At 38.7% G+C, this 25,778-nt stretch overlaps 1 long non-coding RNA gene across 1 annotated transcript; it reads left to right on the top strand.

Annotated features, from left to right (window-relative positions):
* Positions 1 to 1,015: 1,015 nt before the first annotated feature.
* LOC137482539 (uncharacterized) lies at positions 1,016 to 17,145 on the top strand. The gene is made up of 3 exons (XR_011004135.1): positions 1,016 to 1,165; positions 5,073 to 5,197; positions 17,025 to 17,145. It is a non-coding gene; the product is annotated as an uncharacterized lncRNA (long non-coding RNA).
* Positions 17,146 to 25,778: the final 8,633 nt, after the last annotated feature.

Here is a 25,778-nt window from a genome sequence, read left to right as displayed (position 1 = left end):
ATCAGTAAAACTCCCATGAGATTAATAACACAGCTCTAATGGAAAGTTAGGGCCACAGAGGGGCAATGCTGAGCAGAATGTGCACTGCTTTTTGCCCCTTGCTTATATAATTATGAGCTCAGTTCATCTGTTACAGGATGACAGTTACTGGAGATAATTCTCCTTTTCAAGATATTATGTAGATTACTTTCCAGGAAAACCCCATTCTGTGCTGGTAAAAAAACTGCAGAATTTTTTTCTGGGGAAAAAAACTCTGGTTCATCTCATCTTGCAAAGACTATCAACAGACATGCACAAGATTCAGAAGCACTGTTTGAAAAGAAACAATGCAAATTCCAACCTCACATTTGTACCACGGTTTTGATGTGAAGGATCCTGACAACAGAATACCAGAGTTTCAAATATCTTTATATGTCTTCAGTGTTAGTGAAGTGTTAACTGAGGGCATGAAGTTTCTCTCCTGCCAGAAACCTCTGGAGAGTCACCTATATAAAGATGATATTTGAAACATGGTTTCTCTAGTAGTCCAGTCTTTGTCAGTAACAACTTTCTCTATTTCCACTTTTTAATGCATTGAAGGTGCCTCTTATTCTCCATTCCTTTCTTTCCCTCTGCCCTGTGCTGGCAGTTCTTTAAGTAACCACATGGGTTATTTGGTGGCTTTTAGCAGAGAGAGCTGACCATAATTGGTAATATATTTTCCAGTAAATTCATTAGGCAAGAAGAATACATTTTTTTCTATTACATCACCCCTTACACGCAGGACCATCACTTCATTTTCCATTTTACATTTAAATCTGCTTCAAAACATTCCATATCATATTGCATTAGACCCTGTTGTTCTGTGCTACTTACAAATGGCAGGAGAAAATTGGGAGTAGCAGGCTAATGGCTTAATTTACAGACATGGTAAGGCATTTGGAAATCAAGTTTCTACCATGACCCTCATCAGGGATCTATTATTAGATCAAATCCTGAGAAAACTTTCTGGAACTTCAGAAGGACTCCTTCAGCAAATACTGCCAACTCATCCAAAACCACTTCCTGGGCCAATGTGTTTAACACTTGGTAAAGTTCTCTTCTACACTTGGAAATACGCTGCTTCTTCTCAGTGTCCTCTCAGCAAACCCTCAATCTTCTTGCTCCTTCCCTGGGGACATTACAGGTAGGCAGTGAACACATGTGCCCCCACCATCAAGACACTGGAGACAGCAAAACTGCAAAATGCAGATATGCGCCTGAGTAATGACTTCCTCTTAAAATGCCCCAACGTGCAAGAGTGAGAAATAATCTAATTCTCTTCAGACTTTATCAGATGCTGAACACATTAAGTCAGCAAAGAAGGCATCAGGGAAGGCAGAACTAAGCACTGTTGCCTGTCCTAGGAGGCTAAAACTGACTGCTCTGACTCACTCCAGCTGCCAGCTCTGCCCTGCAGGGCAGTGTTACTTCCACTTTCACCCACACTAGCAAGAGAAGTCTCCTGGCATTGCTCTGCACTGGGATGTAGTGACACAACAGAGAGTTTCACATTGCCCAGAGAAAGGAGATGGAGGCACTTTTTGCTGATCTGCCACATGCTGGGCAGCCTTCCTAGTTACATATCCTCCCTGGATGATACTTCTCCTTGATCCAGCTATTCCAGTGTCAGCCCTTCAACAGGCTCACATGGTTCTGTACCAATCTGCCCTAGCTGCTGGCAGGTACCTGACCCTGGAGTGATATATAAGGGAGCTGGGTGTTTCTTCAGGGCTTTGACTTAAAGATTAACCTCACCTGTGGATGAGAAATGCCTTGTGTTAATCAGTTACCTTAAAATTACCTTCAAAGCAGGGTAAAGTGAAATACACTTTATTTCCAAGGTGATTTATTTTCAATCTACAAAATAAACAGCCTAGTTTCAAAACTTTATAAAAAATAAAAGTGAAGTAATGAAAGAAAAGTCTGCCACTATTCTGATCACATCTGAAAGGTCGACTATTTGAATTCCTGACTAATTTTAAATCATCTTCCTGTGGAAGCAGGTTAACCTTAACGGTTTTTTCAACCAGTCTCTCTTTTGAGGTTCTCCAGCTCCATCCACATTCCACCTTGCTTCTGGTTGCCTATCAAATCTATTTCATTCTGTCATACCCAACAGATAACAAGAGGATGATTAAAACAAAGGAAGGAAAAGGAGATGTTTCTTTAAGGAAATAATTACTATTTGTTGTACTTGACTGGCCTCTTAGCAATTTCTTGGCTGGATGAGATGTAAAACTTCTCTGTCCAACAATCTCATGTGCCTTTATGCATATATTTTAGTGTGACATATCTTCATTCATTGAACCCTGCCACAATTTGGACATTAGTAAACACAGTTGCTACAAACATTTGCCTATATGTAGCTCTTACTCTGGCCAGGTACTGAAGCAGTCATTACTGTTTGTGGGCTGACTGGATCCCATGCCTGGCTTTGAAGGGAACCATTAATTCCATTGATAGTGTAGGTCTTCCATGTTCTACGCTTCCAAATTCACTGCTTCTTACCACGTGTATGGATACTCTGTATGCATAGCTCAAACTGCCAGTGTCACTTTCCTTCTTCCAAAAGACTTTTCAACTCTGACAGTGTTCTGTGTACTGCCAATGGTCTCCGTTGCTCTGTTTTTGCCTATTAAAGGCCAGGTCAACCTTTATCTCCAGCAGTATTGTTGGCTGAATAGCCCTTCCCCCCAGGCCACCTGGTCACATGTCTGTGCTGCCGACACAACTGCTAACAAAGTTGTCAGAGACCCAGAGAATGGAAAGGATCCAGCCTAAAACTGTTCTCCAGCCAGCTGTGTGATCAGGTGTGCTGACACAACCGCGGGAGCAGCACAGGATTGTTAGGGAATGTCAGGAAGTAGGATTCTTTAGGCAGACTAGCCCCCATGTGTCAGGCAGGTTTTTCATCACATCAGCCAGTGAATTCTGTGCTATGTCAGGGAGGGGTCTCCCTCCCCACTAAGCACCCATATCACCTATTCACAAACAGGAATCCAGAGAAGACCGGATCAGGGAAGCTTTGTCATTCCAAAGGAATGACAAAGGGCAGTAATTGTAGAGCAAGATGCATCCATAACTGAAGGAGAAAACGGGAGTTTTGTGGTATATGGAATACTTCTCTTTACAGATTTTAAGAAAAATTCATTTTAAATTTTGAGGGGGAAGACTGTCCACTGCAGAAAGGCAGAGATTGTCTTCATGTCCATTTCAGTGTTGTCTCTGGCTAATGGGTATCCCTAGTCCTGCAAAAACTGCCCATGGGAGCTGACCGACACAGAACTGTCCCTGGGACTGATCACGGACCAGAACTCAAGAAGTACAGCTTACTTAGAGCTGTTCAAGCATCCTCCACAGTACAGCAAAGTTAGTGTGCATTCTCCTGTTAAGTCTCCTTATTCTTTCCTGATCTATAGCCACTCTCTACCTTGGGAAATAAAACCTGGCAGCACAGGTGATTTTTCTTCCTACTTCCATCTGCTGCTGCAAACACAAGCTGCAAGTTAAGGAGCTATGAATGATGGAGTGTATGTAAATTTAACTTAATGACAGCTGCTTAAAGATCGAGGAGCTAGAAAGGAGAGCACAAAAGCTTTTGGGCAGAGTATGTAAATGAAGAGAGAGTTCGCATGTTGACTATGTTGGGAAAAAAAGACCTTGAGGAACAGTGGAGATTTTAAAGGGTGGGAGTAGGATCAAAAAGGTTTTGTAGGTCTTTAGGGAGGCAATATCATTCTTCTGGTAAATCAAAGAAGATACAGGTTCTCAAAGCCATTGATCTACGTAGCCTAAAGTTTAGATGAGATCTCTGAGAGTAGAAAAACCATGTGCAAATTCACACTTTTCTAAATGGGACACTGTCTCAGAACATGGCTAAATCCTGCTCTGACATGATATGATGCCTCAGAAAACACTAAAGCATGGTTTTCTGATGAGATATCCACCACTTACTTCGGTTCAGAATATTGTAAGTGAATTAAGGTGTCTGTTCAAATGGAAAAGATCACTAAGAATGGCATTACTAGTCATGACCATAAACACCTTTGTTCACAGAGTAGACAAATTACCTGTAGACAGATTGGCATCCCTCCAGTTATGATCTTTCTTCTTGATTTATTCTTGGCTCCAAACTTAGAAACATTTATCAGAATCCAATGAAACAGGCTCTTTGAGAGGCAGAAAAAAACAACAAAACATTTCGACTTCCTGACTAGTCATTATTTATAGCAAAATGAAGACTGGCACATATCTAGGAGTTTTTCCACATTATTTGCTGTAATCAGTAAGTTTCAATGCCTAATCATACAATGACAGCATCACCAAAAGGAAAGATGTCAGACATTGTTCAAGACAAAAAATGATGCAGGGAAAAATACAGAAAACTTCCCTAATCATACTTGTTATAATGAGGATTCCAAACTTTACCCCCACAGTTTCTTGCAACACTTCTATCAGTATTTGGCATGTGAGACTAAATAATTGAGATGCTAGTAGTTAGGGACACAAGGAGTTACAGCAGGAAGAAAAGATGTCGCATGTCAACATTGTCACAACCTGTTCCTGTTGCTGGCACTTTCTTTAGCTCCTGTGTCCTGGCAATAGATTTTACAACCTTAATACAATTCTAATTGCATTAGGAGGTTTTAAAATATGTTGTGCTGATCTGTGTTGAATTCAATGGAAATTGTTCTCCTACTGCCAAAATGCATAATTAAGAATAAGATTTAGGTATCTTCTGGGAAATACAGCTCATAAGAGGACTGGTTCTGAGGTCTGCTATACTGTCCTGCCTGAGGAGAGAAGCACAGCCTAAGAAGTCAAACCAAAGCACTGTCCATCATGGACATGTATTTAGTGCAGTTGATATGGGGCATCTAGGGGCAATTTCTGTGCCATTCTCTGTACTTTTTTCATAAGAAACCAGCAACATGGAGTTGTGATTTTACGAAAACTGCCAAAAGCTGATAGCAAGATTCATTTCCAACAAAGCAATATCCCATTTACAGCCCCATCTTGCATCAGTAAAGTGAAGGCTATTTTTTCTGTAGGTACATTCACCAGGGTTTAAATGTCCTAGAAGTTCAGGCATTTAGTGGATCTCCCAAGCAAAATGCTCTTATGTGTACAGACATTCTCAGAAACTAAGGAGTTTCAACAGCCAGCTAAACAGTTGGTAAGGTTCTATCTTTATTTATACTTGAAGAAAAGAAACCATTTCTAAGTTGCCAGGCTTCATCATCAAAGCACATCTATACTTAGTTTTTAGTGACAACCCCAAAGGTTAAAAAAAAAAAAGAGTTACCCTCACACAAAAAATATCACTGACATTGAAATAGCAAGATGTTTTTGTATGGGATTTTCAGACTTTTCTTTGACAATTGGGACAGCTGACTCCACATATTGATTGAAAAGATCACAGAAATGGTAGGGAGGTGGGAAGAAGACATCTTTAGATGTCATCTAGGTCAATGCAGTCACCTAGAAGAGGTTGCACAGGATGTTGTGCTGAGTTTTGACTATCACCAAAGATGGCCCCTCTGGCCAACCTGGTTCCAGTCTGCAGTTAACCATAAAAAATTTTTCCCCTTAGATTTGAGTGTCATTCTCTGCATTTTAATTTTTGCCCATTGTCCCTTGTGTCTTTTTCTTGTCATCACTGAGAAGAGTCTGACTCAACTTTTCTTACTCCCCAGTATGTCTATTTCTCCCTTGTATGGGGTATCCCAGACCTGGACAAATCACTGGAGATGTGTCTCACCAATGCTGAGTAAAGGGGAAGAGCCACCTCCCTCGACCTGCTGCCAAAACTCCTCCTACAGCAGCTCAGGTTATTGTTGGTCTCCTTTGCTGCAGGGACACATTGCTGGCTCATATTCAACTTGGTGTCCAAGAGAACCCCAAGGCCCTTTTCTGCAAAGTTGCTTTTCAGCCAGCCAGTTCCCAGCACGGCTGGTGCATGGTGTTACCCATCTCCATATGAAGGACTTTGCTTTTACCTTTGTAGAACTTCATGAGGCTCCTGTCTATTTCACCAGCCTGTTGAAATTCTTCTGAGTAGGAAAACATCCCTCTGGTCTATCATCTGCAACTTTGCTGATGGTGTACTTTGTCACATCCCTCAGGTGGTTAGTGAAGTTTTAAACAGTTCTGGACCCAGTTTTGACCCTTAGAATACTCCACTAGTGACCAGCTTCCAGGTGGACTTTGTGCCACAGCTGCCCTCTGAGCCCATTGGAATAGCCAGTTTCCAATCTGCTATGCTGTCTGATTACCTCAACCATCCATCACCATTTTGTCTTAAGGATGTCAGGGAACAACGAAAAAAGCCTTGCTAAAGTCAAGATAAACAAGTGCTGCTTTTCCCGCATCCACTAAGCCAGTCAGCTCACCACGGAAGACTACCGGGTTGGGCCAGGTACAATTTCTCCTTTATAAATCTGTGTTTACTTTCCTGATCACCTCCTTGTCTTTCAAGTGTTTGGAAACAGTTTCCAAAATTATTCATGCCCTCATGCTCCCAGGGATCAGGGTGACACTGACTAACTTGTAATGCTCCAGATTTTTTTCCTTGAAGACAGGAGTAGCATTTACTTACTTCCAGCCTTTTCTAGGGAGCCTTATACTCATTCCAAGTAATTTCCAGGCAAAAAGAGCCTGACCACTACCTTTTTCCCAGGTTTCATACCTTAATTCCTGCTTTGTGGTCCATACTCCTCCCTTTCAAGTCTTAGCATTGTAAAAATCAACCAAGCATCCATGTTATTGCAGGGTGACACGAGGCTGGAGAGGCACAAGGGAGTACAGCTACTGGAATGCTTCTGCACCTTCCTGCCCTTCCTTCTAAGCAAAGGAGTAAGGATTCTGCTCATTTTGCCTGTCTGCTCTCCTCCAGGAGCTGGACAAGTGGAGCAGACATCTGAACAAAAACTGGGCTGATCATTCATTGGAGACTGAGGTTTTTCATCTCCCTAGAAACTGGCTCTTACCACAGCAGAATCATCATTACCTTCAGCCTCTTTCCAAATCAAAAGCACAAAGCTTGCAGACTATTATCAGAAGCAGCTTCCAGCTTCACCTGCGAAGTGGTTCTATACAGGGACAGAGACATTACTGAAATGCAAATGAAGCAGTGAGAATATGCATTGCCAAAAGGAGAAGTTAGGCAACATAAGGAAAGCATATTTTCTGAAGAGAGATGACCAGTCTTTCTCCTCTTTCAATTAAATGTCAAACCCTTCATCTGTTTAAAAATCCCCACACAACACGTCTAAGTATCTCAGACCCAAAGGGTGACTTTCTTGGCCAGCTTGGGAAGAATATTTTCACAGCCTATGTTTCCTTCCCTGATTCCACATCCACAAACCCAACTTTATTTCAAGAACTCCATGTCAGCCCAGTCTCCTTATGTTTGCATGTTATAAACCTGGCACCATAGGCCACGTGCAGCTACAGAACCATCTCGGCCATCTCTCTATTACAATGCTTTTCACATAAAGTTTTCAAGTCATGTATCTGTACCTACATTCAGTGTGATACTCCTGAAGTATGCAAAGCCAACGGATCAGACCCTTCAGCAAGGTAGAATTTTTTTCCTTGAAAGTATTTTGAATTAAAAATAAATACTAGATTTTCTAATTTATCCAGCTATTTGTTTCACATTTTCAAGATGTGAACAAGGTCTAGATGGACTATGTAAACAAGCAAAATAAGAGCATCAGTAAACTGTGAAATTGGGCAATTCTACACATTCTACCTTAATGGGTGACTTATTTGAGACAGTAACTAAATCTGACTCTGGCAGCTGAGACTATCAGGCCCAGCTGGGGATCAGATTGTACAAAAATCTATCCTCTCATCTTTTCTAAAGGGCCCAAAAGAAAGGTGAGATAAATACCCATATCTTACCTTTAAAGTTTAAGTGTAGAAGAGAACAAGATGTTGGTGGGAAACCACCCAACATATTTTCAAAGGTGTTAGCTGTGTAAATTCACCCACATGCTGGTACTTACACTATGGTTTTGCTGGCAGGGGAGGGCATTGGGAAAGAAGAGAAATGCTCCTTTGTGTGTCAAATACAATTCTGATTTCTTTGAAAGAAGATTTTAAGAAAGATGACATAAAGGCAGAGTTTGGTTTGTGCCCTTTGGATCCATGCCTGGCTCCAGTCTTCCACAATTTTTAACAGAATTGGAGATAGCTGGGATTGGATTCCTGTCACACTGGGCATTTTTTATATGAAATAGAACACATAGAAAACTACACACAGACAGAGAAGACTAGTAGGTCTTCTAGAAAAATGCAGATCTCCCTTCCACAACACCACAAGCAGTTGACAAGTGTCCTCATCCTGCTTGAACATTTTCTAACCCTTGAAGTTTTGGAGTTTTTTCCTAGTATTGCCTCTGCTAGGCACAGACACACAAAGCATACAAATACTGAAACCCCACAGGATTAGTTATTCTTTGTTTTTCCATTCACATCCTAAACAAACATCCATGAAAGAAGTTAGGTATCCATGTACATAACAGTATCACAGAGCCAACATTTAGGTTGGATAAGTCCTTTAAGACTATTGAGTCTGACTATTATCCCAGCACTGCCAAGTCCACCACTAAACCATCTCCCTAAGTGTCACATCTACAAGTCTTTTAAATATCTCCAGAGATGGTGACTCAACCATTTCCTGCACACCCTGTTCCAATACTTGACAACCCTTTTAGTGAAAACATTTTCTTAATGTCCAATTGAAACCTCCCCTGGTGCAACTTGGACTCTTTCCTCTCATCCTATTGCTTGTTACCAGGAGAAGAGGCCAACCCCCACGTGGCTACAACCTTATTTCAGGCAGATGTAGTGAGTGATAAGAACCCCCCCTGAGCCTTCGTTTTTCAGGCTAAACACCCCCACCTCCCTCAGATGTTCCTCACAGGACTTGTGCTCCAGACTCTTCATCAGCTCTGCTCCCCTTCTCTGGACCTGCTCCAGCACCTCAAAGTCTTTTTTGAAGTGAGTGGCCCAGAGCTGGACACAGCACTCAAGGTGTGCCCTCACCAGTGCTGAGTACGAGGGGACAATCACTGACCTGGTCCTGCTGGCCACACTACTCCTGATACAGGCCAGGATGCCATTGCCCTTCTTGGCCACCTGGACACACACTGGCTCATGTTCAGCTGGGTGTCGAGCAACATCCCCAGGTCCTTTTCCACCAGGCAGGTTTCCAGCTGCTCTTTCCTGAGCCTGCAGTGTTCAATGGGGTTGTTCTGACCCAAGTGCAGAACCCAGCATTTCATCTTGTTGAACCTCACACAACTGGCTTTTTTCCATTATTCTAGCCTGTCCAGATCCCTGTCTAGAGACTCCCTACCCTCCAGCAGATCAAAACTCCTGCTCACCTTAGTGTAATCTGCAAACTGACTGAGGGAGCACTCGATCCCTTCATCCAGATCATTGATAAAGAAATTAAACAGGCCTGCCCCCCACACTGATCCCTGGGGAACACCACTTGTGACCAGCTGCCAACTGGATGTAACTGTTCACCCCCACTCTCTGGGCTCAACCAGCCAGTTTTTATCCAGCAAAGAGTACATCCATCCAAGCCACAAGCAATCAGTTTCTCTAGGAGAATGCTATGGAAAACATACATCATGGCTGTGCTACAATAGTTAGAGAGCACCTCTCTTTCACTGGCTTCACTACAACATTAATGCAAAGCTGTAATCCTTTTGTACTCTTCAAATGTCTTGAAGCATTCCTATCTCAGAAGCAAAGCATAATTTTTCTGCTTTCTTTCAACAAATATCAAGCCTGCAGCCTCAGCTAGCATATTGGTCATGAAGATAAGTAGATATTTCCTTCGGTGCTGTCTTTGCTCCTTATATTAAATTTTCCATTGCATTTGATCACTACCTTAAATGGAATCTCCTCAAAATGTGCAGAATGTTCTCATGATTGGCTCCAAAAAAGCAATATATAAATATATATAAAATAGAGTCACCTATAACATATAGTCTTTGTAATAGTGAGATGTAGCATTTTATAGCTATACATTTATGTATATATAATGATATGAAAGAAAAAAATTATGTACACTTTTACACAAACCACATACCTTTTTTTTTCTTAAAGAAATATGTCCTGAGGTTTCAAGTTGAAAAGAGTGTGAAAGAAAGAAAAGCTACTCATGACTGAGACTATTTGCATATGTTAACATATTGCTGAAAGTTATTTAGGTACTGTAGTAATGGCTGAACACCTGTAGAAACCAAAATAGTAAAAATATATTCACTAACAAGAATCTTATATTTCACTCATTTGCTATCTTTCTGCATACTATTCTTGGTTATTTCCAAAATCATTGGAATGTCTACAGAAGTCATTAAGCTGATACCCAAGGGAACCTCCTTTCATTCATAGAAGAACTGCAAAAACTTCTGTGAAGTTTCCACCTGCCCAGGGTTCTACAAACTGTGATCAGCAATGAAGATGACATGTCAGTGCAACCATTCTTGCAACCACCTCCTGAGCTAATTTAGAGATGTCTTATCTACAGTCACAGACTAACCTATGTCCCCTGCAAACTCTGAGGTTCAGCATTTCAGTACATATACTGAAATATTCATTTTGTACATAGCTGGGCACACCATCCCACTTTATGCCCTGATTTTCATGCAGGGTTTTCATACCAGTCGCTGAATATGAATAATGAAGACTTAGTGAGTGAACTGCAGAATGTATCCATTCCAGATATTGCTAGAGACACTGCAAAGATATTGTCAGATTCAATTCTCAGAAACCACCTCACTAATCTGTAAGCAGCACTGATTTTCAGGTGGTGGTTTAAAGATTCTGTATCCTATTAGCAATGCCTTGATTCATCCTCTTGCTTATTAAATCTGATTATTATTGAATTATATAAAATTTAGAAGGCTATGTTGTGATTAATTTCACTAGAAGTTCTTCAGATTTCAAAAATTAAATACTTAGCTGTTGCTATAAAATTTACTTGTGGGTCTTGGTAAGTTGATGCCATGTACACACATGAAATGTAAACCACATTAATGATACTGCTTTATGCTAATACTAATAAAAGGACAGACAGAGAAGTGAAACTCAAATGTCTTAAGTCCGAAGGCAGTACAAAGACTGTGTCTCAGGGTTTTGTTTGTGCAGGCAGAAAAATCCCTTACATGCTGCGGAGCTCCTCATCCTGTCAGCCAGAGCACAGGGCCACAGCCATCACACTACACAGCTGTCACAGCACATCCAAGCACTCAGATCCCTCATGGCCTGCTGGGCTCAATGCTTCCCCAGTGTACGGCTGACAGACACCCGTCCATGTCACCAGTTTCACGAGCACAGATCTCTTGTCAGTGGCAGGAGAAGTTCAAGAACCAGCTCACAACAAAACATTCACAAGCAAAGCACCAGAGGCACTGACCAGAGGCACCAGAGGCAGAGACATTCCGATAGTGGTCAGAAAGGTTACACATGCAAGTGAAGCTTTGTTGTGAGCTACAGATGCCTCTTATGGTCAGGGACTCTCAAAAGAAAAGCCAGGTGAATGAACCATTGACCTTACTTGTCCTGAAGAAACATAAATCTTTTTGGCTATTGCAAGGGTCAGTAGACGTAAACTAGAGATAAGTTCAAGCTTCCAGACTGAGATGCAGTCTGGATTACAATTTAGAATCATCCCTTCTTTCTTGATGAAAAAAAATGTCTTTTCAGGCTTGGTAAGGAGTGTGAGGTTGGGCTTATCTCTATTGCACAGACCTCCCAATGCAGGAGAATGCTTGCCTGAAGAATACTGACAGAAACACACCATGTGTCAGAGGGATTTAAACTGGCAAACTAGTTTGTCTCCTGGCAAACAAAACTTGCAGGTTCAGAGTTTATGATCTCAGGAAAGCAATCCTAAATTTCTCATGAATGTTTTTACCATACAGAAGCCCTGTGAGGCAGCACTGCAAGTGAAATTCAACACAAACAACAAGGTATTGACATCCTGGATGCTTTTCCTGGATGTGCAAAAGATGAGAGGTTTTTCCCTTCCTTCTTGCATACACAAGTGAAAAACACGCACTCCTTCCTCAGCACTGACTCAGTTGTTGCATAAGGATTATTTGTTCCAATTGCAGTCAAATCTCTTCAACACAGACTTACTTTGGGCTGTTGCCAAGGCTTTAACAGAAACTTCACTTAAGCAGCCATAAAAAATCATTCCATTTGTGCTAAGATGCCCCCTGAACCTGAGCTTGTCTGCCTAGCTTGACTCTCGGTATTGCCAGCTGACTCCTGGGTCTCAGACCTCAGGCGTCACAATCTTCTAGAGCTTTCTCACACTCCCCCAAAGACTTTCTTGATCTTTCTATTTATCCACTTTATATAAGTTACCATCTTCCTGGTGAACTAAATTCATTTAGTTGACATCTGACCCGGAAGGAAAAAAACCCATTTAATAAAGGAATTATTATGGGAGCAATAAACACAACTAAAGTCAAGGGATGGTATCTCCATTGTTGGCTCATATCCCAAGTTGTACAGACAGCAAAATATGATTTTTACATAAAAACCACAGGTGGAAAACACTCTGCCACAAGCTTTTCTGCCCATGCATATTATGCCGAGCGTATACTGGCACAAGCTAAAAATAAGTAAACTAATGTGGCAAACTCAGATGCAACAGGAACGACAGTCATGGGAGAGGACAAAACAATTATAAGTCTTTGGGCTGTGGGAAGGGACTACAATGCAATGAGAAGGAAGCAGATGCAAGAGTCGCTCAAGGCAAAAAGCAAAACTACCACAAGGCAGTTCAAGCCTTAGATCTCTCTGAGAGCACTGTTCTGAAGTGCTTCTTGTGTCTTGACTAAGACAAGACAAAGAGGACAGGTCCCACTGAGTTATTCAAGGCATAATACAGAAAACAGTAATAGAGTGGGTTTAATTTACTATGACTTGGGAAAGCTTGGGATAGATGAGCCTACAAAGAAAGAAATGTCTCACTGTACAACAAAAACAATTTGCTCACAACTGAAATTAAAATCATTACAGAACAGCTTTTTAAGACTTAGAAAAAGCCAACAGGTGTGAAGGAGAACAACATAATATGTTAAAAGATATTTAAGGGATTAAGTCATTAAACTAAAGATAACATTTTAAAATAAATTTTAACATAAAAGTTGATAAACATCTAACAGGAAACAGTGAATTACAGTGCCAACAAAAACATAAAACTTGTTAAGCAGGTCTATAAAAAGAGATGATCAGTTCAAGATCATCCTTTCAAATACTTTTCAAGAGCCTAAAAACAAGTTGGTGGTCTTAAATGCTTGGCTCTATGTGATAATAACATAGCTCAAAAAGTTGGTGAAAAGTCCAATATGTGATGCATGATAATACTGAAGGTGAACTAATTATATAGGGATGATATAGCAGTAGGGACATCTGTGAAGGAGTATTTACATATTAAAGAAAACCAATAGTCAAATAGGACACGAAAATTAACAGTGTCAATAAGAAACATTGAATTTATACAGGGTGAATTTTTAATGCCCAAATTGAAATGTATTATTATTTTTATTGCTATTGCTATTTTTATTATTACTTTCCTAACTATCTAGAGGAGCTGCTGGGAAAAGGGTGTGAGTGTAGAGGACTAATAATGGAAGAGGAATTTTACCCTTCTACATATGAGTAAATGTCACAATGGCACACAAGAAACAATTTTATACCACTTAAACTAAATTTTCTTGGAACAACTAATATCCAGAAAAGGAGGAGCAATGCTTGACTGTTTCCTAAGTACACTATTGGAATTGGATCAAAATGATACTGACATAGTGACCATGATTATTTAAAAAAGACTCCAAGAGAGTCTTGACTATGAAATTATTATGATTATTGAAAAAAATCTCCAAGAGAGCAAATCACATTCATGCCAAGACCCAGCATTTAGTACTGGCACATTAGAAGTATACAACATGATAGAACAGCTGCAACCTGCTACTGGCTAGAACTGAAGAGCTTGAGAAACAGGAGAATTTTGGGTGAAGCAAAGCACACTTGTAGGGGTACAGATGAATGAACACTTTGCACTGATGGAGGAGCTTGCTTAGATGTCTTCAACCACACAGTGCTTTGCAGGAGCAATTAGGAGAGCTGGATCAAACTGAAGAGACAGTAGGAAGGTCTTAAAACAAATCAGTAAAGTAGCATAAAAAAATGCACCAAAAGCAGGTAACTCTGAAGAGACCTAAAGGAATTGAGCTCTTAACTGGGAGATGCAAACCCTCACTGAAATCCGACATATTGTCTGAAGAATGGAGGAAAGGAAACCTGATGACAATTTATTAAAACATTTCCATGGGTAAGACCAATAAATCTAGCTTCTCTCCAGGAAATCAGGGAAAAAAAAAAAAAAAAGTGCCTTCAAACCCGATGTAATCTAGTCCTTTTAGGTTTGGGTTCTGACACCTCTGAGGACCTACAGGGACAGGACTTACACTACTTCATATTTTATTTGCTAACATAAGTGAACAATTTTCTGATTCACAGTAAAAATTTAAAAGCTTAGTTGCTTAGTGTGATCTAGATCACCAAAACAAATGAAAAAACCCCATCAAAATACTGAAAACCAATATTCGACTTGATTGATAAATGAGAGTAAATAGGAAAAACAACTGATAATCTGTGTACTTAAATTGATTATGTGGTGCCAAGGAATGTACATTGATTATATACAATCAGCTTCCAAAGTTCACAATCCTATGCCAAGTTTCATGCTGTTGCTTTTTGCAACATTCCCATTTGCTCTGCCTTACCTTGTTCTTACTCCTCTGATTTATTTTTCTATTTCTCACTTACCCTTTATCTCAAGCTGCAGTGCTGAAAACCTGTACTGGCCTATGCCATTCCCTGTAATATCTAATTATTTTCCCATTCTTGATGCTTAGATGGCTTTTAGTATGTTTTCCCATATTTATTAATTTTTTGTATAACTTTGATCATCCTCATTCCATCGGTGTTTAAATCTATAGCCCACACCCCATATCAACCATAGTTCTAGTTTCACCTTGTGACAGTAAGATAGTTTCCCATGACTATTTAAAACTGATTTTGTGTGATGAATTCTGACTCTGATCTTATTATTTCATCAATAATCATTTGACAAAAGAGTTTTCAAATATTTAACAGGGCACATTGCATTTCATCTTGCTTTTCATAGGCTTTTAGTTTCCTGAGCTTTGATCTTCATTTAGATTGCTGGGTTGTGGAAAGCACTGATCATACGGTAATGCTCTTTTTCACTGTAATGACCATGACCTAATCAATTTAAAGATGATTTGTACCCAACAGTCCCTCAGTTAAACAGGTTCTGCAGCTGCATAAGCTGCCTCAGAACTGTGTACCAGTTTACTACAGAACAGAAGCAGTAAGCACATATGTTGATGTTAAACATCACCCTCTGTTAGAATTCACCTACAAAACAGTTATACAATTTTTAACTTTATAAAGATCATTAACCTTGTTTAAAAGTTTTTAGAATCACTCTTACAGTTTGTGAGCAATCCAGCCATGCCAGAACACAATGTACAAGGCCAAATAACATATTGCTGTAGCTACTATAATTAGAAGATATTAGCAGCACTATCTAAAGTCATGAAGCCATAATTATCTGCAACCATGTTGAAATGATGCTTGTGAAACTAAACAACAACTCTGTGTCAGACTATGTAGAAACAATCTGCTAATGAAAAGAGACAAGTGCACCGACTAGGTACAACAGAGTGTGTACAGTTGACACATCATGTCATTACAGCAGATCACAACCCTGAAAGCAAGATCTAGCCTGTAAGCAAAGTGAAACAGACAGGCTAAGATTACTTCAGAAACTAAAGATTATGACCACTAACTATCTCCTGTTTTTTAATTACATATCAGAAACTTAGGTCTCTACCTCTTACATGACAATCTCTACATGAATGTGTAAGGAGGGTTTTTTTAAACAACTATTTAAGGTTAAAAATCAATTTCAAGGGCTAATTAATATCCAAAATATAACAATTTTGTAGTATTCTGTACTTCTTTTTTCCAGAGTAACCAATGGCAAAACTCTAAAGGAAAGGAAGATTTTCAATACATTCTTATTCTCAGACAGTTGGTTCTAACAAAAAATTAAATCAAACTTTTCAGCCCCAAGATTACCAAGAAGAATAGAGAAAGAGAATATAAAAGGTTTTCAAAGAGAAAACAGTATTCATTAAAAAAAAAGGATAACAGAATAAGGAATCTAAATTGGACTTTAAAATGAAAAAGCTCAACTTAGACCACAAAAAAATTTCTTAATGTTAACAATTGTGAAAGAGTGAGCTGGGGCACCTGGACAGATTTTAAATTTTGTGAGATTTTCTTTCAATGTGACTTTCTTGGTCACATGACCACCTCACCTCAAAATCCAGCGTAATTGCAAATATTAAACAGCAACAGTCAGCAGCAATTCAGTAACCCCCAGCACAGCAGCCCAAGTCTTCTTGACAATAGAATAAAACTGCTGGCTGTCAAATGAATTACCAAAACCATTAGTCCATGAATTACCAACACCTATTCAACTGGAGCTAGACAGCAAATACAAATTATAAAGGTAGCAGGTCTATCTGGTTATTTCTCTGTCTCAGAACCACTGAGGTTTTGCTCATTTAGAGACTGGTAAATGGCTGACCTTTGAAACTTGCAAAAAAAAAAAAAAAAAAAAATTAGTTACACATAATCATCTGTTAGAAGTTTAACAAGTCTAACTGATCCTACCCTGGCGCAAAAGAACCAATCCCAAAATCCTTTCCAGCCTTATTTTGTTTATTCTAATGATACTATTAGCTAAGAGAAAGAAAGAGAGGAAATTGTGTCTTGCACCAATTGCACTAGTCAACGAGCAGCAGGATATAATTATATATTTCATTTCTTTTATGAAAATGGATATTGTTAAAGCTATTATTTTCCAGATACTTTGATCTACAAGAGATCAAGGTCTCCTATTCTGCATTAATGAGAGTCAACACATGCAAGTAATCCAGACTTTTCTTCCAACGTAACTATATGCAGATAGAAGGTCTTCTTTAAAATAAGTAGTATGAATATTTGGAACATTGATTTAAAAATTTGTGAAATGGCTTGAGAAACCGTCTCATGAGTTAAGGATTAGAAAACAGTCTACAGATGCTTCTATTTTACTATTCCTGTTGAAACTTTTCACTTCTTTCCATCTTACTCTGCCTTTTTAAGTGACAAGCATTCACTAATCAAATGTGAAGACAAGCTACAATTCAGACAGGCAATAGATAAATATTTCAGGGGAATGTTAGAAAGATAGCACCATCTCAATCCAACACTTCTGCTACAAACACAATATCTAACACTTCCTATAAGAATAAATGGGACGGAAATGAGAAGGATCCAGAGCAGATTTGCACTATCAGACAGGAAAAATTCTTATGGAATCTGTTAGATGGCAGCAAGAACAAAAAGTTGGCATATTTCTTCTGTTCTTTGCCCATACAAAAAAAGATTACCAAAACCAGGATAGTTTTGTGCCATTTTATCATTTTATATTAATCAAGAACATCACTCTTCTAAAATTTTGGGAGACCAAACTGCTAAGATTAAGTATTCAGTATTCAGTATTTTATGTTTAAACTCCTTGATTTTGCTCCAGGTCTTCAAGAGTTTGTTTTTACCCCACTACATTAAAAACTTACCTGATTAATAGTAGTAGTCAATTTCCACCACTGTTCTCAGAAAATTCACTTAATTTTAGGCAGCACTTTATGGGACACCAATACCCTCAGTCTGCTTGCTTCAAAAATACTCATTTCTCCTGCATTACCTGACATCGTGGCTTCTCAGTGTGAGACAAATATTACCAACATCTTGTCATGCACTATATGACCTATGTGCTTAGATAAAGATTAGTGCACAGTTTTGCCACCAGGAATTCATTTTGAGTTTGTTGTATCCCTACAAACTCCATCCCTTGCCACATTTTTGCAATGTGTATAGAGTTTTAAGGCATGTCATGCAGATGCCTATTGCAGTAATTGCCAACCAGCCTTAAGGCTAGATTGAATTCTATTCATAAGGCAAAGTTAAGTCCCTTAAATCATTAATGTTGGAGTACAACTGCCAAATCTGTGTTATTTCTGAGAACAGAAACAAATAAAACTCCAAATTGATTTTTCCAGCAGCAGCAGTTTGAATATTTTGAGCCATTAAAAACACTTCTTTTAAGAATGTTCCCTTAGCTTCTATATTTTTTCTCTCAGGTCACTCTAATTTAATCAACAGTTGCCTAATTTACTGCATTCACACACAAATATTAATGTAGGGGAACCTGAAAGGGATGCAAAGCCTTAAAGAGATTCAAGGTTTTTTTTTTTTTTTCTGTAGGGATACTGGTCCTTCCAGCATATAGGAAAGTGTATGGGTGAGAACTAATGGGTGATAACTAAAGTATGGGAATGGAGCCTGACAACCTGGAGGCTCCAGGCATCAGAAGAAGACCTTATTCAGGTCTGCTGCTCTGGCCTCTGAGTTTCCTGGGTACCTCCTGTTAAGGTAGGGTAAATTAAGCAAATATGATGCTCTTTGTCCAGCACCCTCAAGGATATGTTATCTTCCCCTTTTTTTGTGGTGCCTGAACAACAGAGAACGCTTCTTTTGTCACTTGCTAACCAAACATTCACCTTCAATGCACCACTAGCATTTCTGCCCTGGTCACAGTGTGTGTACAGCATAATGAAGAGCTGTCTCTATAAATCAGGCAGACCCAGAACATGGATGGAGTGACAGCTTCACACTCTGGTAAGTTGCCATGATCTCTATATAAGCTTTAAAAACTGGGTTCATGAATAGGTTGAATAGCATGAAACTAAGGTGGGAACTTGAAACAAAGCTCAAAGGTAAAATACAGCAGAATATCTACAGAAAACACCCCGACACTGAAATAACACTATGGCACTTCCTCTCCTGTCTCCTTCTATATGTGATCAAGACTACTGTCAGGTAAAAATATTTGGCAACTGGTTATTTAAATGCCTTCATATTGTCAGTTAAGGAAAATGTGGAGTTATGAATACTTTGGGCCAAAAGGTCCTGGATGGCTCTTTGGTGCAATGTAAATTTATAAAACTAGTTTTAAAAGGGTCATTGCCAAAAAAGGGGAAGGTTCTTTGGAAATGCTGAAGTCCATCAGTATCACACAACTTGAGAATGGCCTTGCCCTTTACTCCTCAGGGTGGGGATGATCTGGTGTGTGAGAAGCATGTAAGAGATGCTCAACTCTCTCCCTTGTAAGAGAGTTGAGCATCCAGTCCACTTCTGGTGAAAATTATTACAAGCTCGCTACAACAGCCAGTGTTAGAGAGCAACAGAAAAAAACTATAAAACAGATGGGGGAACCACAACAGGAAGCGTTTAAGAGCCACTGCAGAAAGATGTTACATGGACAGAGGCAGGATTCACACAAATAAACCAATACATTATTAGAGTTTGAATCATGTAGAGAGTAAACTCAAGAATTTCAGCAGTTTGCCAAGAAAATCAATGGCTAAGTCCCTGCTGACTTGCAGAGCTAGACATGAAACAGCTGTTGAGCTGTGATGATGTTCTAGCTAGATGACTGGTCCACAGCTTTCTAATTGACCTTTCTGTTCTCAGTCACTTCTTTGAAAATGGGTCTTTATAAAAGTGGTGTCTGTCATTTACTGTCTATGACCAGTTAATAATCTGAAATTCCAGCTCTTATGGAGCATTTTTTTGGAATTCAAAGAAATTGCTCCCCACTGATAGATATCATGTCAAAATCTACCAACAGAACTTATGCAAATCTGTTGCATTACACAAACCAGGGACAGAACAGATACAAAATACCTGGTTTTCATCACTTTTCAGGCACTTTGTCCAATGCAAAATAATCTTGCATTTCAAGTTTCACCCTTTCTTTCCAGAATAATTTTTCAAAATTCTTCAGCAACATGGAATTAAGTCCCAGGTATGGGAGTTTTTTAGTGTTTGGAGATGTTGACAGTGTTGGGAAAACAACAACGTTTCATACAGAGACCAGTGAAACACTTGGGAAGATCCGATTGCTTTGCTTAACAGAAATCTCAAAGCAGACAAACTGTCAGAAACCTTGGCAAAATATAAAATGCAAACTATTCTCCTTCTGATTTTCAGCCACACTCAGTCTCCAGCTAGGATGATCACTTTCCTCTTCAAGCAACACTAAGCTCAAATCTGTTCTTATCCAGGTGATTGTTACAAGCTAGTGTAGTCTCAGGAAGAGACTGAAAACAGCAAAGCAACGACCCAGTTCTCTTGATTCTCTGTGAGGCCCCACATGGGACAGGAATCACTCAATCAGCTAATGTAGATGAAGAGTTCCACATCCAAGCCTGTTGGCAGACTACATTTTACCTACATTACCTCCACTTAAGTTGCATCTGTATCTGGTATTCCTGTAGCAATTATCCTGCTACAGTATATCCAATTATTTAGAGTACTCAATTCAATTAGACAGATGAAGACGTCAGGTTGTACAGATGCAAGCTGCAGAAGTGTGCTAGAGGACCTCTACATTTTGGATATGGTTTTGGCAGATGTCCTGATTACAAACACAATCTCTTTAATGTTCAAATTATGTTTTTCTAATGGTGTTTGCCCTCAGTACACTGGCTGTAATTTACAAGCTGTAATCTGGTCTGTGTCTGCCACTGTATTATTGCTCTATTAATATCTATTAAGTCTCTGAAATATATTAAAATTCATGTTCAACACATTTTTCATGGAATGTTTCAGGCTAATGCATATTAAATAAAAAGTCTAACAGTCAGGAAGCAAATGACACTGCCCATAATCAAAAAGGAAAAATAGAAGTCTAAATGTGTTTATAAGACATTATTACATTTGGACTTGAGAAGCACGCTAACAAGATAACAGAAATTTATAGAAAGCCAATAAAGACATTTCTGTCAGTACTTGGAAGTAAAATGATACACAAAACAATTGGAGGATTAGCATTTGTATACCTAACATACTTTTTTAGAAGGCATAAATAACATTTCATGCCTCAATGTATTCTAAAAAAACATAGTTATGCTCTTAAGTTTTGTGAATAAAAATTCTGATATTTTAGTAAGTATGACTGTCAGTAGGTTTTGAAGAACATGTTATGGCACCTTGAAACACCTGCAACTTTCCAAGTAATAGAGAACAAAATAAGCATTTTTTGAAACAGCAACATATTTTCTATAAGTAAGAAGTGAACATTCAGAAAAAATATTTACACAGAAAGATGTTGACCATACAGCTCTGAAATTAATGATGGTATAAAAAGTTTGAGTAAACAAAGTACACCTAAATAAGGAAGGAGACGTGTGTGTGTGAAGGAGGGCACTACTTTTACAGTAATTGAGAATTTCCAAGATAAGAGATTGAAACTACACAAAGATCAAATTTTAGTAGCCTGTTCCAGGCATTATGTAAAATATATGGTTTTACTGCATAATAAGAAAAAAAGAATCCTTGCATGAATTTTCTAATCCCAAGGATACAGAGAAACTGATCAAATAACATAAAATTCATCAATTAAAAAAAGCTAGGTAGTAGTGTGTAGCAATGGAGGACACTTCCAAGAAGCTCAGCTGGAAGACAGGAAGTCTACATGCTTGTGTGTAATCCAACACTCCCTGCAGAGAGGGAGATTTCTACAGGATCACTAAAGATGAATGTTTCCAAGTGGCCCTAATGCCATCTCTGAGATTCTGAGAAATACACACACACACACACAAAAAAAAAAACAAGTCATGAAAGCAATACAAAAGGAAGCAGTATTAATACAAAATATGTTACTAATACATTGACAATCCTTGATACAGATACAGCCTACTTTACCATTTCTCCTCTATCTAATAAATAAATTCCCTTATCTAATAAATAAAATTAAATATGAGAAAAGTGTTCATTCCATGTTCATTGCATTAGTAGGTTATGAGCAATTTTTCTCAGTCCTCTGAAATTTTAGCAACTTCATGCTTCTCTATTTGTCAGTTTATTTTAAGTTTCATAAAATACATGATGAGCAATATAAGACCAAATTATGCCTTAATTCTTGATTTTAAATTTTGTAGATTTTTTCCCATATTCCTAATATTCTTTACAGACCATTTTTTAGACTATAACAAGATAAGGAAAAAAAGACTGATTTAATGATTGTTGTTAGACAGTCCTCTTAAATAGCACATTTCATGATCTATATATCTTTTATCTATTTTTCTCAATAGTGCATTTTATCATTTCCCTTTTACCACTGAAAAACTCAAAAAGGAAGTCATTCCATGTATGTTCAGTACCATCAAGAAAGACTATCACACAGGAGCAGTTAGAATTTCCACATTCAAAAAAACTGTCCCAATGTCAGCCTGCAGTTTTCTCATATTCTTTCATGACTATTGTGTATAGAAAAATCTGTGATTACAACTGGAAATTCTGACATCCACAACAGTGATTAAAAACTGACTTTTGCAGACCAGTTCTAAACTTCTGGGTTTTGCAGATCCCAAGGATACAGAAAAACTGATCAAATAAGGGATATTCACAGAAATACAGAATGGTTGAGGGTGGAAGGGATGTCCACAGGTCATGTGGCCCAACACCTTGCTCAAGAAGGGCCACCTAGAGAGCTCAGTATGCAAGACCATGTCCAGAAGCTTTTTTAATAGCTCCAAGAATGGAGAATCCACAACCTCACTGGAAAATCTGTGTCAGTGTTCAGTCCCCCTCACAGTGAAGACGTGTTCAGGCAGAGACTCCTGGTTTTCATCTTTGTGCCCACTGCCATTGGTCCTGACACTGGGCACCACTGAAAAGAGCCTGGCTCTGTCCTCTTTGCACCTTCCCTTCAGATGTTTATGTACTTTGATAAGACCCTCTTCAGCCTCCTTGTCTACATGTGGGCAGCCCAGCTCCCTCAGCCTTTTATACTATGTGAGATGCTCCTGTTCTTTCATCATCCTTTGGGCCCTTTGTCTGCCTCTCTTTGTTGGGCTCTCTCCAGAATGTCTATGTCTGGACATTGGGAGCACTGGGAGCCCAGCACTGGACACAGCACTCTGGGTGTGGCCTCAATAGTGCTGAGCAGAGGAGAAGGATCAACTTCCTTGACCTGCTACCAAAACTCCCCATAATGCAGCTCAGGATCCCATTCACCTTCTATACCACAAGAGCACACTGCTGGCTCATGTTCAACTTAAGTCCTTTTCTGCAAAAATGAATCTGCACATCCTCATTCATCACTCTAGTTTCTGCCCTTTTGGTTTTTTTTGTTTTATTTTTCAGTTTGCTTGTGGTAGCACTAGGACATCCATGCAATCAGTTGCATCAACAGCAGCTAGGAATGAGGTGAAAAGGCATCTTTATAGCACTACATTTCTGCATCCAGATTTTATTTTTTAAATAAATTATTAATTGTGGTGTAAGTAGCAGAACCAGAAAGTGAGACAAGCTCGTGGAAACTGGATTTGATCTCTTCAGAAGCACATAGAAAAGCTTATTTTTTCAAACAATAATTATAAGAATATTCTTAGATATGAGATAGTAAGAAGATGTAAGATCATCTTTATAAGAAAGAGGATGTAATTGCTAAAATACAAGTAAAAATTTCAGAAAACTTTGATCTTACATCCTAAAGTGGAATAGGTCTACAACAATTCTCAATAACTTGTTGTTCTCACCTGTGACATGTGCTGTTTCACTCAACCAAACCTTCCACTAGCACTCTGATTTATAGGTAAAAGAATAAAGCTATTGCTAACTCATCTGTATCTGCATAGCTTTTGCATCTGTAAGATGAGGATCTTAATCTTTACCTAGTTTGGGCACTAAAAGATTCAGTTAATTGATGTCTATAAAGCACTTGAGAGCCTTAAATGGAAAGCTGCAAAGGAATGTAAATTATCACTATATCCTCCTCCACTACATACATTACAAAAAATACGGCTGCCTTTTCTCATCGAAACAAAACTTCAACATAACAATGAAATTTCAAAATATTTCCCATGATTCTCTCCTCCTCCATCTACTTTGTCCCAGTGATACACAGTAATAACCTTCACCTTCCTCTAAAACCGAATGGGAAAAAAATTGATGAAAACCTTCTCAAATATGAAAGACTAATACTGAAACACCAAGAAATTGGAAGGCTTTTTAAAAACATACAAATGAGTCAAAGCTACAGGACGTCAGCCCCTACCATTAAGGGTATTTAAGTCTTAATATTTTACTTGCTAATGAAGCAAACATGTAGAATAATTACTGTCAAACACTTAACACATTTTAGTGAAGAGGATAGATATAATTTGCTTTAGGAAAAAAACAGCAGTATGTGCTGCAGTGATGATTACAGAATTACAGATTACAGTACAAAATTCACTGGGCTTTCTTTTACAGAATATGTTGAAACATGTTTTACGATACCCTTCAATATTTTATTTTTAAGTTTATTTGAATGCAGTGCATTCAGCTTGTCTCTTTGAAACAGTAAACAGTGAACATTTGCAATGTGCAGTCTTGAAAAATAGAAATGAGACGAGAGGGGTAACAATCACACTTCAAAAAAGATGGGTAACTCTCTTCATTTTTAAACAAAAAGATGTAGCTTGTTGCCAAGCATGCTTGGCTGAAGAACTAAGAATATCTTCTAGATCTTTCTGAGGTATACAAAAGAACAGTGCAGCAACAGAGGAATACACAAAATCAAATAACAAATCTTGAAAAATAGCCTGAGGAAATTAATCTCTCTCCCACATATAAGTATACTATCTTCTCTTCACAGGGTGGCAAATACAAGCAGGAATGCATGAAGTAATTGAAACAGAACGTGATAAAAAGGTTAAAAATATGAGCATAGCTTTGGTTATGTGGGGATTATCTTTTTCCTGCTACTAATTCTAAGAAAACTCAATTTGATTAGAAGCTATACATACTTTTCAGGCTTCTTGCATTTAGGGCACAGTCAGGTTCCTAAATGCCTCTATAGTGGCAGCTTCAACAAAGTGTTCCCTGAGTGCTCACCAGGATAGTATCAGTATGGTGGGTGTCTGCTCTTATAGCTCTATATTTCAGCAATATCACCTGTTTTTCTATGTTACATTGGTAAGAAAAATCTGCAAGAATACCTCCCTTATAATACCTCCTGGGGATTTGCTGATCCCCAGGTTCTATAGCAATATATCCTGATTCTCAGTGTGACCTCAGTGCTAGATGCACCAATGCAAAGGTCACGTGGTTCAGATAATGCATGAGGGAGAAGACTTATTCTTAGGAATACTTATAATATTTATTTTGTGAGTGTGGGCAATCTCATGTCTCAATAAATTAAATTGCAGAGAAGTAGCCCAATCAGATATTCAAACACTCCACAATGTATAGTGATTTCAGCAGAACAGTGCTCAATTACTGTCTTTTTTTGAGTTTACTCATCCTTTTAAATAGTTGTCCCAAACTTCTGCTCTGCCAAGTACACTCAGTTTCACCTCCTGAAATGTGAACACAAAGTAAGTTTCCTATTGGTAAAAAAAGGGTTTTACCACTGATTTTCACCAGAATGTCTCGCAGCAGTGACTTCTTACTGAGAACAGGAGTAGGAGAAGTTAGTTCATTGTTGATTAACTGGAACACAGTATTTTTCCTTGTCCATTACTCCT

This window comes from Anomalospiza imberbis, chromosome 1, assembly GCF_031753505.1.
Source record: "Anomalospiza imberbis isolate Cuckoo-Finch-1a 21T00152 chromosome 1, ASM3175350v1, whole genome shotgun sequence".
Taxonomy (NCBI): Eukaryota; Metazoa; Chordata; class Aves; order Passeriformes; family Viduidae; genus Anomalospiza; species Anomalospiza imberbis.
This window is presented reverse-complemented; position numbering and strand designations above follow the sequence as displayed.